Source organism: Monodon monoceros, unplaced genomic scaffold (genome assembly GCF_005190385.1).
Source record: "Monodon monoceros isolate NGI ecotype Baffin Bay Population unplaced genomic scaffold, NGI_Narwhal_1 Super_Scaffold_11, whole genome shotgun sequence".
In the NCBI taxonomy this organism is placed as follows: Eukaryota; Metazoa; Chordata; class Mammalia; order Artiodactyla; family Monodontidae; genus Monodon; species Monodon monoceros.
In genome coordinates this window covers 80,332,902-80,349,831 of record NW_021703767.1, presented here as the reverse complement: position 1 = coordinate 80,349,831, position 16,930 = coordinate 80,332,902, and the positions used below count along the sequence as shown (strand labels likewise).

Genomic DNA, 16,930 nt, shown 5'->3' with positions numbered 1-16,930 from the left:
CCTAACCGGGCACCCGTAATCCCGAGGCCTGCTCGCTAGCGACCTCCGGAGGGCTGGGCCGGTTTGGGGTGCGGTGTGGCGAGGGGACCCACCCCGTCTTCCCGACTATTTGCATAACGGAGACGGCTCGTTTCCCCCGCCCCTTCGCCGCACTCTTCTTCCCTCCTTCCCGCGTCCGCGCCACCCCTCATCCCCTGTCCCCCCGCTCCTCCCCAAAGACCCTCCTTCAGGTACTGTTGCGTTGGGGGTCCCAGCTCCCGGGCTCTCTGGCCGCCGCCGGGCGAGGAGTCCGGAGGCATCCGGGGGAGGGGAGTCCCGCGCAGGGCCGGGCTGGGGAAAACGCCTGGGGCACTGCCCCGCGCTAACAAAGGGAACCCGCTGCCTGCCGGCTGGGGCGTGGAGCTGGCTGAGCTGCCGCAGCTTCGGCGGCCGAGAGCGCAGCGAGTGAGTAGGGCTGCGGTGGGCGGCGGCGCGGCCCGAGCCCCCCGGGAGGAGTGGAAAGAAGGGGCACAGGGTGGGAGCGGAGCGGCGGGGTCCGGGGCGCGCCTAGGGCGCAGGGAATCGGTGTCCAGCACCCCTCAGACGCCTTGGCCGCGCTGACCGGCCATCCTTTGGCTGCGGGTGTCTGTGGATTAATCCGGGCGGAGGGGCCGCCCTGGCTTCTCCCAGGCTCCACTAGCCTGCGGACCCACAACAAACCCACGTGCGCGCGGCCGCGGGGAGCCCCGCTTTCTCCACTGCACCGTCAGCATGGGAGGGGGATGCCTTGCAGAGTCCAGATTCCTTCACATCTCGCCTGCCGGATTTACAGACGGAGAAACTGAGGCCCGCGGCGGGGATGGGGGCACAGGTACCATAACAAATGCACGTGCGCCCTGTGCTGGGAGCGTGGCGCGCCGCTAGCCCTTAGGAGCCGCCCTGCGCAACCCGGCCATTGTCTCAGCTGCCGGGGAGGGAGCGGCGCTGGGGGCGTCACTTGCTGGAGGAAGACCACAGACCCGTTTAAAAGGTACCACTTGGGTATCAGACCAAATTGCCAGACTTAAAAAGGGAAACACGAAAAGAGAAGGAAGCTACAAAAGATTACCCCAGGCCGGGAGTGTGTCCCCGGCCGTGGTGCATGAGTTGAGATGACCCGGACCACCCCTCACTTCCACCTCACGGTCGTTTCTTAGAGACAGGGGTTGAATTAAAGGTCTGTGGGTCCCCCTTCTAAAAAAAAGACCGTGCCCAGCGCACCATTGTCCCTGCACTGCCTCTGTTGGGGACGGCGAGTGCCTCCTTAGCCTGCAGAAAGAACAGTTCGATTTAAACGGCCCCCAGCGCAGTCTTGGGTTTCGCTTGCGCTTTGCCTTTGTAGGTCCCTGCTTCTAGCCAGCCCCGGTGTCACTGGCCCCTTTTGGCTTGTTGTGTGTTTGTACAAACAAGGCCAGCCGAGCACTCTTGTTCTAGGTGGGGACGCTATTATTTTCAGTTCTACCCGAGTTTATTTGAGGGAAATTCCGAGGTCCGGAAAGAGAGGCCTCTTGTTTGTTTTGCTTTTTCTTTGCCTACGTATGCTCAGCTCAGCTTTGCAGATTTTGGTTCATCAGACCTGTTCAGGCAGCAGTGAGGTGGTTGGGGGCGGGGGAGTGCATTGGCTCGGTAGGGGATGGTGTGGGTGCAGAAGGAAGCCCGTCAGGCTGTGGGAGTGGGTGGTGTGCGCGGGAACCTAGGCACCGCCCCCCTTGTGCTTGCGGAGCGTTCGGGCTTCGGCTTCACCTTGGCCAGCTGCGCAGATTAACCTGTCCCTGGGGCGGGCGAGTGGGGGGGACTGGAGGGCCTCCGGCGCTGCGCCTCGGTTTTTGGGAATCTAGAGAGCGTCCAGTGAACCCTCTTATTTTACAGGCCGGGAAACGGAGGCCGGGAGGGTTCAGCTCCTTGTCCAAGTTTAAACCGACTGAAATCGGCCACCTAGAGAGGACTTGAGTCCCGGTCTCCCAACTCCCACACTGCACACTGCCATGCGGTCAGCTAAAGGCAGAACCGGGATTCTGTAGTTGTGGCTGAAAAGGCAGTGGCCTTAGGCAGAATAGAGTTAAACAAAGCAAGTAATTCAGATTGAAATCTGCACCCTTCCATTATCCCTTTCAAGAGTTCTTTACCCATTTGAGAAAAGATAGATTTAGTAATTCCTTACTCTCCTGGCCTTTCATAAGCGTAGTTAGTTTTCTCTTCTGGCTGCCCTTTCCCCTCAAAGTTGGAGCCGGGCCAGCTGTGGAGACTTGGATGTTTTGCCTGTCATCCCTGTGCCAGGAGGCCTTTGTTTGGGCATAAGCACTCCAGGAAGAAAGTGTCTCCTAGGACGCTACTCCTGAGTCACTTGTGGGAGAACAAAGCATTGTTTTCATTGATTGTATTTAATTAAATGTTTAAAAATGAGAGTCCCACGAAGTAGCTACTTATGTTTGCATTGCATTTGGCAGAGGAAAAGTTGGAAAAACAAAGAAAACATGTTGAGTCTGGGTTTCCCCAAAGCTAACGTGCTGTTTCACCCTGTCCCTCTTATCTCCTGACTGCACCTGTTTCTTAGGGTTTCCAGGCTGTTTCATTTCTGTGGTAGTTCCACTTGGCACTTGATTAGAGATCTCATCAGGACTCTCACCCTGTAAGGAACTTACGAAATCACCTGGCCAGTTTTTCTAAACGGAAAAACTGAAGCTCAGCGAGGAGAGATTACATGCCTAAGGACACACAGCAAGATGTCTGCTTTTAGTGCCTCTTTCTGCATGAAAGGGAAACTGTTGCATCAAATGAGTTTTTGTTGGTACCCCAGAGTACAGTCAAAGTTATGATGGTTGTTATAACAACACCCTTCAAGTCACAGGATGAATTCCTTAAGGACGTAAATAGGTTTTGGTTATTAAACAAAGCCCTGGATCCCAATGGTAGCTATGGTGAGGAGTATTATATTGATAGTTATCACTGGGGATCGGTTTTCTTTAGTGTGTACTAACTGGTTCACTTTACTCTTGCCCTGTTTTCCTCTGCCTTGTGCTTCCCCAGTAGGGAGCTGTTTTAAACTATGATCGTAAAACGAAAGGCAGCAAGAAGTCAGAAGAGAGACCCCACTTAGCTCGTCATGCTACTTAATTTCTTGGGCTCCGGTGTCCTTCTTTGTACAATGAAAGTCCCTCCTGCCCAGTGTCTGCACAGGCTGTCCGGGTGCAGTGGAAGCTGCTTGGCCCTTAGAGGCAGAGGATCGGGTTCGGGTCAACCCTCCTCTCCTGTGTTCCTTGAGGACCAGGCGGTTGCATCTCTACACGGTATAATGTAAGGGGAAGAACATGTATGCATCTCCTGGGGCTGGGGTGGGTATTAAGTCACGTGACTCATGCTTACACCTTTTCAGACCTCTTGTCAGGGTTGGGTGCTCACTAGCTTTTTAGTGGTAGAGAATGATGGTTGGAGGATAACCCCATTGGGTAAGCCCTGTGCTTAAATGAGAGACCCAACCTAGTCAGTAACTGGGGTGAATGTCTGTCAGACTGTAAAAAGGGCCTCTGGGGGGTTGTGAAGTGTGTGTGACTCTAAGGTAAATAAACCTAGTAAAAAACAAATAAAAAAACCGAACCCAGAACTTTCACACCCAGGTGAGTGCAATCTAAAGTCTTTCTATTCATTCACTCCATATTTACTGACAAGCAGAGGCAGGTCAGTGTGGGGATGGTTCCTGTACTGGACCTGGCGTTACAAAGAGCCAGATCCACTCATTGCCCGCCCACCCCTGCTTGGAACACATTTGGGTCTCCCCTCAGAAACTGCCCTCAGACACAGATGGGGAGAACAAACGTATGGACACCAAGGGGGGAAAGCCGCAGAGGGGGTGTGTGTGATGAATTGGGCGACTGGGATTGACATGTATACACTGATGTGTATACAATAGATAACTAACAAGAAGCTGCTGTATAAAAGAATAAATAAAATTCAAAAAATATTAAAAAAAATAAATTGCCCTAAAGAAAATAGAAATAGCCTACGGAAAATAGATCTAACTTATCTCAAAATTGACCTCTGTGGTGGCGGGGTTGTGCCTTTTCTTCATAAGTTAAACCAAGAGCAGGTGGTCAACGAGAGCGTGGAAGAGGGAAGGCTTCAAAGAGAATGTGGATCTCTTTAAGTGTGAAGATGTGGTTGCATTAAAAAGTGACAGGAATAATTGATTAATGAAATTTGCTGTAATATTCTGGAACATTAGAGTCCTGAGAATTTGCTTAGACTTGGTATCAGTGACTTATTCAGTAAGAACTGAATTGGGGAAAAAAATACCTTTTTTCTTGCTTGTCTGCAGGTATACTGCATATATTCTGACTTGGATAGATGTACTTTTTATAGTTGTATATGTTACAGTAACATAGTAAACAATGTGGTATCATCACATTAAAATACTGGAGTGACTTTCTAAGTCATTACTAGAAGGGTCAGGTTAGCCTTTAGAGTCAACTTGGTGATTTAAATTTTGTTTGTCATTATGATTATAAAAATACAGCATACCTATTGAGGACAATTTGGAAAGTACAAAAAAGTATAGAGAAACAGCAAAAATTTCCATTATTCAAAGGCAACCATTTTTAACAATTGGCAGTTTTCCCTCTTGTCTTTTTTTTTTTTTTGGTGGATTTTTTTTTTCTAAATGGTAGAGAACATACTGCAAGTACAGTTACTCTTGGCTTTCTTACTTAACCTTTTCATATACCCATGTCACAGTTTATATCCTCATTAAAGCTGCACCTTTTCATTCATCACCATATCAGCATCTCCAAAGTCACATGGTCCCATGGGATCTGATCACTCCAGTGAGCATTTCAGTGAAGGCCTATAGAGGAAGGAGTCTCCATCTTCTTTCCCCTTTCCCAACCATGCCTCAAGCATCCAGATACCATTTAAAAAATATATATATATCTTTCATGTTAGAAGAGCCTAAAGTCTAATGGAAAGAGAAGGGCCCTGCCTGTGGCCTTGGGTTCTAGTCCTGCCCTTGTGACAATTTATTTTAACACCCAGGTTTTCAGTTTCCGTACGTGTTAAAATAAGCAACTCCAAGGTCCTTTATTAATTCATTCCTCCCATCTTCGAGGGCCCACTCTAAACCAAAACTGTATAAGAAGAGCTCATGGTCCAATGGAGGAAATGCGGTAACAAGAGACTAGTTCAGGGTACCCTGGGAATGCAGAGGAGGGGCAACCACCCCAGACCGGAGCAGTGGGGAAGGCTTCCTGGATGAGGGCCACTGTGGGCCTGTCAAACTACTTCTAATTCTTCTCTATTGTAATTGACACCATGACTAATGTTTGTGAATAAATCTCTGTCCATATTCCAGATAATTCCAATAGGATTGTGGGAACAGTAGGAATTAAGAGCATAAGTAATTCAGGATTTGAATTCTTGTTCACCAATTACCACCAATATAGACGAGCTTCAACTTCCTTCTCTGTAAAATGGGCATAACAGCCCTTACCTCACTGGACCATTGTAAGGATTAAACAAAATCATAGTTAAAGGGTCCAGTACAGTGCCAGGTTTATAGGAAGTCCTCCGTAAGTGATAGCTATTAGTGTTATAATTGGGATTTTCACAAGCTGCAGAAACTTTTGGTCCTAATATTTTTTCTTACCATGATAGCAGGCAGAAAGTTAATTAAAGTGGTACCTCCTACTAGGTGACAAATTGAGAGAGAAATGATCATTTGCATGCTGCATTACAAAAGTCTTCTTATGGAAAATTTCAAACACATGAAAGTAAAAAGAATGGTGTAATTACCTCCTTCCCCCCATTTATAATCATTTACCTTCAACAATTATCAAAACTCATGGCTGGTCTATAACCCCACACTCTACCCCACATGACTTTGAAGTATATCCCAGACATCTTTTCGGCTTAGCCATAAATATTTCACTGAGTTGCATGATGCATATTTGAGGCAATGGGTCGTGCTGCTCTTGGAGCCCGTGTCTGCTGTCACTGTTACCTATGGAACCGTGTGTGTGTGTGTGTGTGTGTGTGTGTGTGTGTGTGTGTGAAAGAGAGAGAGAGAGAGATAGAAAGAGCCAGTAAAACTTAAGTAGTTTTACTGCTCAAGTGAATTTTCCTGCTGTGTCCCGCGTCACAAAGAGATGCGATAAAAGGAGCACTGAATTTAGAGTCAGAAGACCTGATTTTGCATAAAGGCCCCACCCTTTACCAGTTGTATGCTTTTGGCAAGTGACTTCTGAATTTCTTTAAACACATTTATAAAAAATTTGGTGAGTAGTGAATGAAATAATCCATGTGACAGCCCAAGCAACTCAGCATTAGTTGGCCCTGAATCAGACTTGAACCCAGCCTTCCCTCTCCAGAAGCAGAGTTTCCGTATGGAATGAAGGTCAGAGACTGATGGCCTGGTGGTAGTAGGGTGCTTTCAAGTAGAGTTGCTGCCTGTCTCGTTCTGAAGATGAGGTCTTCGCTCAGATGAGTAGCTGGCACCCCATGCTTGCTAATCTCCTTTCACTCAACCCCTTCCCTCTGATTTATGGATGAGGGCAAGGAAGCCCAGAAAAGGTAGGACCCTGCCAGCTATGCCTGAGAAACAGATCTTCTCTGATGCCTCTTTTCCTCCATGAGAAGACACCAGGCTCCCCTCTCTCCTCCAAGTTTGTTGTCTTGGTCTCTCCTAACACACTGTTGCTCCCAAGTAGGAAGTTTTGACTCAACTAAAAGGAGAAAATTGATTTGATTTAGTAATTAAATTAAAGTCCTCTCTTTAATACACTGGGGCTCTCATTATCTCCGGGCCTGCACTGTGACTTGCGGTCTCCTCCGGCTGTCTCGAGCTAGCTGTGTGGCCTTGGGCAGGACGCATGCCACCACAGGGATTCGACTCGCAGCTCTCTAGGCCCCTTCCAGCTTTGAGATCATCAAATGGGGAACAAGTATAAAAAGGGGAAACTATACATAAGTTAGGGGCTTCTTCACACAAATAATAAGTGTAATGTTTTCTTTTAGAATGTTCAAATAGGGTAAAAAATTAACCACCTTACCTTTTGTCATTTCCCCCAATCCCACTTCTCGGCAAAGTGACTACTGTTTGCAGTTTGTTGTGGGTCCTTCAGCCTCCTTTGTATGTACCTATGTATGTATTCATGGTTATATGCAGATACATTTAAAAAACTCAGTAAATGGATTGCATTGTAACTGCAACTTTAAAACTTGCCCTTTTCACTTTACTATAGGTATTGGACGTCTTTCCATATCAGTATATACAGATTATTTTCTCATAGCTGCATCACAACCTATATCATGGATGTGTTTATTTAACCAGTCTTTTGTTGATGGATATTTATCTGTTTCCATAAAAATATATTTCTAAGTGTATTTAGACCTTGGACATATGGAACGCTGGTCGTAAACGTCATGGTTAAATGAAGTCAGTCCATCAAACTCTGGAAAGGGTGGCGAGAGAATGGGTGCAGGAACACTGAGAACCATGCCCTGGAAAGCTGAAATGAAGGGCTCCCGGGAAGCTACTAAGAGCCAGCTGTTGGGATGGAAGGTTATTTTTGGAGTTGGCCTGCCTGATTGGGTGCCCTAGGCTGCCAGCGCAAGAAACTGAACTGCGTCATCACCTTCTCCTCCTCATTCCACCATCCCTGGCTCTTCCACATTTGTTTCTCTTCCCAGGGTCGGTGGCATCTGGTGGGAGGACTGGAACTTGAGTGATGGGAGGGAGGAGAGAGAAGCGAAGAAGAGGAGGAATTGATCTCAGGCTCTGGAGGAAAGAATGTGCCAGTTCTACTCTACCTTGTTGTTCAGACCCATCTGGAAACTCGTGTTTCGCTGGGCCCTGTACAGATCATGATAAAATGAAGCACACCCAGAACTGGGCTTACTTGGAAGACAGAGGTTTGGGACACCATATTGGAGGTAGAATACATGTGGAAACTGGAGTGTTCTAGCCTGCAGGAGATAAAATAAGAGGCAGTTTCTTCATGTGGAAGAGTGATTAGAGTTGTGTTGCTGTGGTGGGGAGGAAAACCAGTACAGAGTTGCAGAATGGCAGATAAGGAAGAACTTACTCAGCAGAACTGCCCAACCAGGGAAGAGGCTAGGTCACAAGACAGTGAACTCCCTGCCATGGGAGTATCTAAGCAGAAGTCGCAAGTCAACTTGTTTGCCATCAGAGGATTCTTGCTTTTCAGAGAGGTTGACCTAAATGCCTGGTAAGGCCCCTTCCAGCTCTGAGAGTCTATGACTGTGGGAGAGAGGGAAAATCGGACTGAGGGGGTGGGACAAGTTACAGACAACGTGAGTGGAGCTTTTGTCACCTGCTCTAAAAAGTTGGAATAAAAGGGAAGCCTTCAAAGGAGACTTAGACCATTGTTTCCCCTGGATCTTGGCAACCCTCCTCCTGTTTTGTCCTTGGCTTCAGCTCAACTTGATTTTATATTTGTAAATTATTTCCACAGAAATAAATATATCACATACACTTTAGATGACCAGGAAATCTGGCAACCAGAAAAGAACTACATGTCCCAGGAGGATGATTGTAATTTTATTTTTATTTTTTTTATTACAGTCTTTCTAAATTTGCATCCATCTCCTGGTTTCCCTAGCACAGGACTGAGACGTCATTCAGCTTTAATTTTAGGAACACTCTACCCTTTGCAACCTCTCAATGGTCCTCTGAGCTGGAGTTGAAGTGCTTGTCTCTTTCTTTCCTGTGGATGAGGAAGAACCTCTTGGACTTAAGTCTTAGCCAAGTCTCAGTGAGGAAACGTGGCAAGTTTACCATTTTCTAGGCTTTTGCTGTGCTCCTGATCCTGATAAGGCCCTGTTTGTTCCTTTATCCAGTCCTCATAGCCTTGGTGTCTTGGTATCATCAGCTCCATTTTGCAGATGAGAAAGCTGAGCTTCAGAGAGGGCCAGGGAACTACCCCAAGATTCACTGCTGTTAAGTAGTGATGCTGGCACTGGGTGTAGCTCATTCCCTACATCATGTTACAGGTTTTTCCACTGCTAATCATTCCCAGTCCTTTGGGGCTGAGACGCCCTTCGTCCTTGTGTTTCACTGGGAGCTTGGTTGAATTTGTCCTTATGGGGCTGATGAAAGCTTTCTACCATTCCTCTAAGAACAGATGAATGAAAGAACTCATGGGACAGCCATGTGTGAATAGCTTGACATTCGGATTCAACATACACTTGCTTCTTCCCCTTTTTCGTAAGAGTTATTTTCATCAAGCCTGGTTTGCCTTTTTTTTTTTTTTTTTCCCACCTGCCTTTTAAAGCACCTGTACTCATTATCTGTTTATAACCGGAATAAACACACCCACCAGTAGCGAGCATGGCTGCAGATTAATGGGTACCATTGCTTGGCTACCTTCGATGCCTTTAGGTGGTAAATATTAGCTCAATATTGGCATTGTTAAGGGCTTATCTGCAGCTGTGCTTGTAGGCTCTTGAACAATTTCTTCTCTTGTAAAATTTATTCAACATTATTTTGTTCAGTAAATATTTATTGTGTGCTAGGCATTATGCTAGGCATTGGGAGTATTTACCCTAAGAACACACATTGTAGATATGCACACATGCGTTCAGTGTAACTGGCGGGGCCTTAGAAGTTAGTGGCAGACAAAACTTTCTGTGTCCTCCTCTTCCTGTTTTCTCAGAGTCCTTGCTTTGTCCACTCGTTCAAGTAACACTAGGTGCCTGCTGTAGCCCACGCACAATGCTCAGTTTTAGAACATAGACCCAAATTGCCCCCCAGTTCTCTTCCTTTAAGAGCTTAGTTGGAGGTGGGCATGCAGATATTGATAACAATATACTGTGATAAATATTATGATATGGATGCATACAGAGGTTGAGAGGATCGTACAGTGAGTTTGGGTAAGCTTTCTGGAGGACCTATGACCTACCTAAGCTGGGTTGTAGAGTGTAGTAGCTGCTAGCCTCTGGGAAAAGAGCATTTGAAGGAGAAAAGGGAGTGCAGGAGTGAAGGTGTGGGGTAGAGAATGGCATGTGCGGGGGAGCCACTAGCAGGTTAATGTTCCCAGAGGGGAACACATAAGGCAGGAAGTGCTGGGAGATGAAGCTGGAACCGTTATACCCATCATCAAATATAATTTTCTTAACCTCTCTGTGGTGGCATATACTATTATCATTTCTGTTTAATAGGTGAGGAAACAAAGGCTGAAGGAGGTTTGGTGACTTGTTCAAAGTCAGACAGCGAGTGAGTTGAGGTGCTTGAACTTGAATGTAGGCCTGCTCAACCCTCACAGCGGTGCCTGCAGGGGCCGAGAAGGTCTGCCTTGAAGACTGAGGTGATCCTTCCGTCTCTATTAATCTTTCAAAAATCACACCCTTGCTGAATTCTCTTCCTCCACCTGCCTCATGGTGTTCTCACTACTGAGTCTGATGTCGAAGACCTCTTCTGAGTCTCGGTTCTAGTTTTCATCCCCCTTTTCATTCAGAGAATCAGTAGCCCAGAACTCTTCAAAGAAAACCTTTATTGCCCAACCAGGTGTAACAAGGGAGAAGGAGAAGATTCATCCCCTTTCTCAAAAGGTCCAAGTTCATTAAGTAGCCCAGGCATTACCTGTGTATCCTTTAGTTCAGAGAAGCCCTTTGGGGGCTGGAGAGGGAGCAACCTGGGTGGGCTGGAAGAGTCTGGAGCAGGTGGGCTTTGAGCTGTGCCTTGAAGGATAGGTAGGATCAGAAAGGTGGAAGGCATGGCACATAAGTAATATTATTCTGTCTCACTCAGTGATAAATGGCTTATGCTACCCATCCCCCAAGATAATTTCTGGGTTGGAGTTGGCTCTTGGGCTGAAGAGGCAGTAGGAGGATTCATTCAGTTATTCATTCAAAATAAAATTTATTGAAAACTAATCAACTGAGAGCTCAAAGACAAGATGATGAAACTACAGAATGAAATAAAAAGGGCAATTACAGAGCTAAGGAAAAAATTGAGGACACAAACTACATCATTAGAGGAAAAGTTAACAAAGGAACAAAGTAGAATCCACTGAAAACTAAATTACTAACAGAGAGAGAAGGCATGAGGAAAATCACAGTATATGCTGAGAAAAAGGATGAAGAAACTCATCAGAGAAAATCAGAGATCTAAAGGTTGTAAAAAGATCACTCAGAAGGGTAATTGGCCTACCTGTGGAGGCACAGGTCACTTCTCGTGCTCTATTGACCTAAACATAATCACGTAGACAAGCCTGGCTGCAAAGGAGCCTGGGAAAACATCTCCAGCTGGGTGGCCGTGTACCCTCTTAGAACTCAGATTTGGGGAAGGCCTTTTATTACTGAAAGGAAGATGAGGAAAATGGATATTGGGAGCAATTCATTTCTGCCCCAGGGAAAAAGTCATGTTGGTCTCAGACTTGATTTGCAGCAGAAGCAGAACTTGAGAACATAGAGAGGAAATATTTACAGAGTTCCAAGGGAAAGGTCGTGTGACTGAAGACTTTTACACTCAATTACATCACTCTGTAACGATAAGGCAGGTAGCCATTCTCATCTCTTCATATAACACATATGAGCCGTTCATGGGAAAACCTACTTGATGATGAAAAAGATTAGTCAAAAGCACCCTTTGGAAGGCATGGTGATAGGTCATTTGGAGAGCCCTTCTTCTACTCAAATAGAGAAAACCTTAGCATGGGTGGGCTGTAAGTCTAAGGAACAGAACGGGAGGAAGTGAAAAGAGTGTAATGGAAATGGAGAGCTGAGGGAGGGAGTGGGAGGACGTTATGTGCTAACTTTCCCTCTCTCACACTGTCTAAGTAGGGTGTTAGTATCATGGCTCCAACCTCTCAGTTAGTTTTTTTAACCCTTTATTTCTTAAAATGTTATTGGAGAAAAGAATCTGAAAAAGAATGAATATATGCACATGTATAACTGAATCACTTTGCTGTACACCTGAAACTAACACAACATTGTAAATCAATTATTTCTTTTCTCTTAAACTTGAAGGAGTCTTTAAGGAAATAACATCACTTCGATGTAGAAAAATTTATTAAAAGTTCAGCTTTTCCTCTCTTTTACTTTTCTGTATAATTAAAATTAAATTAAAAAATAAAAAACCCCAGCTGTCATATTAAGCAATCCCATCCATTCTGCTTTCACGCGTTCTTCCGTCCTCCACACTTCCGCTCAAATGTAAATGTAGAGACATGCAATGAAGGGTATTAATCTATTTCTTTTTCCTGGATGCAGGGATCCTGGGTGATTTTTAGCTCTGTATAATTTTGTGCATTGACTGATTTAAAAAAGTAATGAGCTGGTCTTATTTGTTTTTGTCTTTTGTTTTCAGTGTTTTACTTCTTTAATCTTTTTTTTTCTTTTTTAAATTGAAGTGTAGTTGATTTACAATGTTTCAGGTATACAGCAAAGTGATTCAGTTATATATATATGTGTATATATATATATATGTATATATTCTTTTTCAGATTCTTTTCGTTATAGGTTATCAGAAGATATTGAATATAGTTCCCTGTGCTGTACAGTAGGACCTTGTTGTTTACCTATTTTATGTATAGTAGTGTGTATCTGTTAATCCCAAGTTCCTAATTTATCCTTCCCCCCCAACTGGTCTTATTTGAATCAAACCACTAAGGCTAATTTAAAAGGCATCATTAAATACTAATGCCCAGGGTGTGGGGAGTGAGGTGGGAGATACAAATAGATGAACAAGGCCTTGTTTTTTCACGGAGAAGTTGGTGAGTCAGTTACGTGAACACCGGACTCTAGGCAGAACAAAACACTTTGTAAATTAGATGGACAATTGGGGTGTTGGGGTCCCGAGGACAGTGGGGAAGTTTTCACAAAGGAGATAGTGTTTGAACTGGATGTTGAAGGATGGGAAGAGTCCCTATAGGTGGAGGATGGGAGGCAGGGCATTCCTGGCCTGGAGGCAGCAGGAGTACCAGCAGGGAGGAGTGAAAGTATGTGGTGTGTCTGGGTAACCCTGGGTAATCTATTGTGGTCAGGGAACAGAGGGTGAATGAAGGAATAGCTGTTGTTCATTAAGTGCTCACAGCATTCCAGGTGTGACACATAGATCTCTCTAGGCTGCCCAACAGCCCTACAGAATGGTGATAATTATCCCTACTGTGCCAATGAGGAAACTGAAGCTGAGAGAGACTTATCTGCCCAAAGTCACTCAGGGGTAAGACCGATTGAACCCCCTGAGCTGTCTGTACTCCAAAGCCCATATAGTCTCTCTCCTGTGCTGTGATTTGCAGGGCACAGAAGATCTGAATTAGCCACCTTTGTGAAACATAACATATACAAATACAAATAAATATCAAAACATTTTTATAGGTAAATATGTTTTATGTATTTCCATACACGCAGACCTATGACATAGCCATATATTGCTTGGCCAAAAAGTTCGTTCGGGTTTTTTCCGTGCCATCTTACCGAAAAACCCAAAAGAACTTTTTGGCCAGCCCAATATTTTGCGTGTACATTTTCTAGGTAAATTTTTAGGTAAATATAAATCCTAAATTGCGGTTCGGACTCTACTGTCCAGAAGCTGTGTGGTCGCACGCTACTCAATTCGAACTCCAGTTTCCTGATTCATAAAAGGGAATAATGATTCTGGTGCCGCCTCCCCTCAGATTTGTTTTTGTGTTCTAGTTAGATCATAGATGTGAAAAGACGAGAAAGTATAAAAGTATAAAAGAGCCACACAGAAAGGTTTGTTATTGCTGACACACCCCTCGCTCTTCTGAGAGCTTACAGACATCTGTTCGAGCACCCACAGGTGTCTGCAAAAACTCTCACAGTCATGGACATGGTCCCTCAGGCTTGCAACAAACAATGTAGTCAGCCAGCCAGAAGCTGTGCTTTCCTGGTTCAGATAACCAGCTGGGGGCTGTGGAGGGAGCTGGGGCGACCTGTTGCGGGGTGGGGTAGAGGGAGGGGAGCGAGGCAAGCAGTCTGTCTGGCTCCCCCCACTGCAGGGTGTGGGAAGGCTCCTGCCTCCCTTCCTGGTTGCTAGGTAAGTCTGGGCCAGAGTGGAGTCGGGATGGCTGTCAACAGCTTGGTGATTTATACCGAGCAGAGGAGGGTGTTTCAGACATGCCAGGCTGCAGGAAGGAACGTTGGAGCTGCCAGGCGAACAGGCCCCTGCCACGTCTATCTGGTAGAGGCTCCTGGTCTGGAAAAGGGACAGGAGGGACAGAGTCGTCAGGGGACTCTGGAGCAGACTTTAGGAGTGCTAGGAGTACTCATGAGGACAAGATGAGGACTCTGGCCCCAGAGAAATTGGGCTCTGATGCAACACGTCAGAGTGGACGGGCAGCCAGCCCTTGGCACTGGGCTAGAGTGGCCCAAGGCAAGTTACTTGTGCTCCAGGAAGGATTAGGATTGTTCCAAGGTCTAGGTTGGGGCCTGGTGTGCTCCTGGGGCCCAAAAGCCCTGTTGCGTGTATCGTGTGTGGGGTGGCAGTGGTGGAGGTTTTAGAGAGAGCCAAGCTACGCCTTACTGACGAAGAGATCACTTCCTTCCTCACCCCCCTGGCCTCTGCTCTGCCCAGACAGGCCTTTTAGCTCAGCCTCAGCTCAGGATGAGTCCCTGAAATTCATGCCACCCAAAGCAAAGAGAAGACCTTTCATCTCCTACACTGTACTTACTAGGTTATATGAAGTTAGCTATTAGACAATGTCTCCCCGATGGCAGGGACACTGCGGGGGTTCTCTGCACAGCGCCCTGCCCATAGGAGGCCTGGTGGACTGAGCTCAGCCTTCCCAATGCTCCCCGCCCCCACCCACCTGCTGAGACCAGGATTGGGTCTGCAAGTACAGGTGCTCTCTAGGTAAAGCCAAGGGTGAGAGCACATGGCAGGAACACCCTGGGGCTCCGCTGGGCCCTTCTGCCCCACTGAATAGTCCTCCTTCTACCTGTCACTTCCGGCCTTGGGAGTGAGAGACAAGCAGCAAGGCGAAGTAGGGAATGCTCTCTGGGCTGATCCGTGGAGCTGAGCCCTGGCCGGGCAATCAAGTTTGGGACCTTGCTCTTCCTTTTCTTATCCCGCTGGGAACCAGGGTCGCAGGAGTGTGTCCTAGGGGTGAGAGGGAGGAAGGCGGTGAGGGAGCTCTGAAGAAAGCAGTTAGGCTGAATCATCTTGTATCTGAGCAGACTGCAGGATCGCCTTTGTCAATTGTATGCTGTTGGGAGGATGCTGGCCCAGGGCGAGAGTGGGGGTGGTTAATGACGATGGTGTTAGGAATAAATCCCCAGAAGATGTTTCCTGCTGGAGGGCTTGTGGCGGTTCCTTTTCTGCTCTACACAATGAACAGTTTATTCTGGCCTGTAGATTTGGAGGAGAGGAAATAACAGGTAGGGAGGAGACGGATGAAAGCTGCCTCTTAGGGAAATGCTTCTGGGCTCGGAGGGTCCCACCCTTGTCTCCCAGCCAGTCCAGGGGACTCACAGTGGGAGCGCTGGGAGGCAACTCCATCACCATCTGTAGGGTCACCTTTCTCAGAAAGCCCCGAGGTTGAGAAAAAAATCATAGGCTTTGCAGCCAGACAGACTTGGGTTTAATTCCAGATGTGTCACTTCTCAGCTATGTGAATTTGGGAACTTAACTTCTCCGACCCTCAGTTTCTCCTCTGCAATCTGTGTTCATCATTCCTGCCTCATAGCATTGGTGTGAGTACGACGTAGTGATTAACCTAGGGCAGCGTGTGACTAGTGATGAATAAATGGTAGCTCTTTTCAATATTGCAGCACTTCTTAATAGTTATTCTCAGTTATTGGTCACCTAGTGGGCCAGACACTCTGCTAAGCCCTGGGGATATGAGGATACATGAGACCCAGTCTCTCCCTGGAGGACCCTCCATCTAGGAGGACAGACAGGCATGTGGGATCAGGGACCAGATGAACAGGAGCTGCACGAGGTGCTTTGGGAGCAGGAGGCAGGGGTGGGGTCAGGGAAGAAGAGGTGAGACCCCAGCAGGAGGCGTTTGCCGGGCAAGTAGAATGGAGGGTGTTTCAGACATGCCAGGCTGCAGGAAGGAACGTTGGAGCTGCCAGTTCTCCCCATAACTGCAGCAGCAGATAGGAGGAGGTTCACAACTGGGACTTGTCAGTAGATCCACCCGCAAGTGGATCTTATGTGGGGGACAAGAGCCACTAGTAGGGGCTCCCCCAGCAGGCGAGCTCACAGGGCTTCTGCCCTCTGCTGGCATTCGAGCCAGGGCTGTCTGGCTCAAGATAGAGTCTGCACTCTTATTTTTCCAGTGGTGGGGTGAACATGGACAGGGACCCAGCCTGGCTGGACTGGGGCACTTATCATCACAGAGATCTCTCCAGGCTCAGGGCTAGGATCAAGGGTAGACCTCCCTGGAGGGAGCAGAGATGATTACCAGACAGGAATTGCAAACATGGAACCTACTAAAATAGAGGCTCCAGGTGGTGTGGACTGGAGGGGCTTCATGAAACGCTGGCACAGAACTGTTTTATTAACACTGGGACACTGGCAGGGTGGGTGGGAGGGGTGACCTGGGATTTCTGCAGTTATTGGGAAGCCCAGCAACCCCATGTGCAGTGCTCAGTGTTGCATAAAAAGAACCAGAGGGGACCTCCTCGAGATTCAAGGATATACATTTGTGGTTTTAGTTATTTGCAAATGACTTCAAAACCCTATGATGTACACTAATTGGGTGAATCATTCGGATGAGATAAAAGCAAAATTATATTTTCTACAAGGATGGTTTCTATCACTTAGCTGGTGATATAATAAACATAGCAGCTTGCGTTTACTGAGCTCATACCACCATCCTGACTGGCCTCACTCTAACTCATGACCCTTAAGTGGGCGTTGGTGCTGTCAGGTCATCTCACTGTTCCTTTGGTCCAGGGGTTCTCAACTCTGGCTTCCATTATCATTAACTGGGGA

At 46.8% G+C, this 16,930-nt stretch overlaps 1 protein-coding gene across 1 annotated transcript in view; it reads left to right on the top strand.

Annotated features, from left to right (window-relative positions):
- The first annotated feature begins 253 nt into the window (after nucleotides 1-253).
- ST6GAL1 (ST6 beta-galactoside alpha-2,6-sialyltransferase 1) overlaps nucleotides 254-16,930 on the top strand; it is a 140,236-nt gene continuing 123,559 nt past the window's right edge. The window contains exon 1 of the mRNA XM_029213987.1: nucleotides 254-850. The gene's annotated coding sequence lies outside the window, so the exon portion shown is untranslated. The remainder of the gene's footprint in view (nucleotides 851-16,930) is intronic.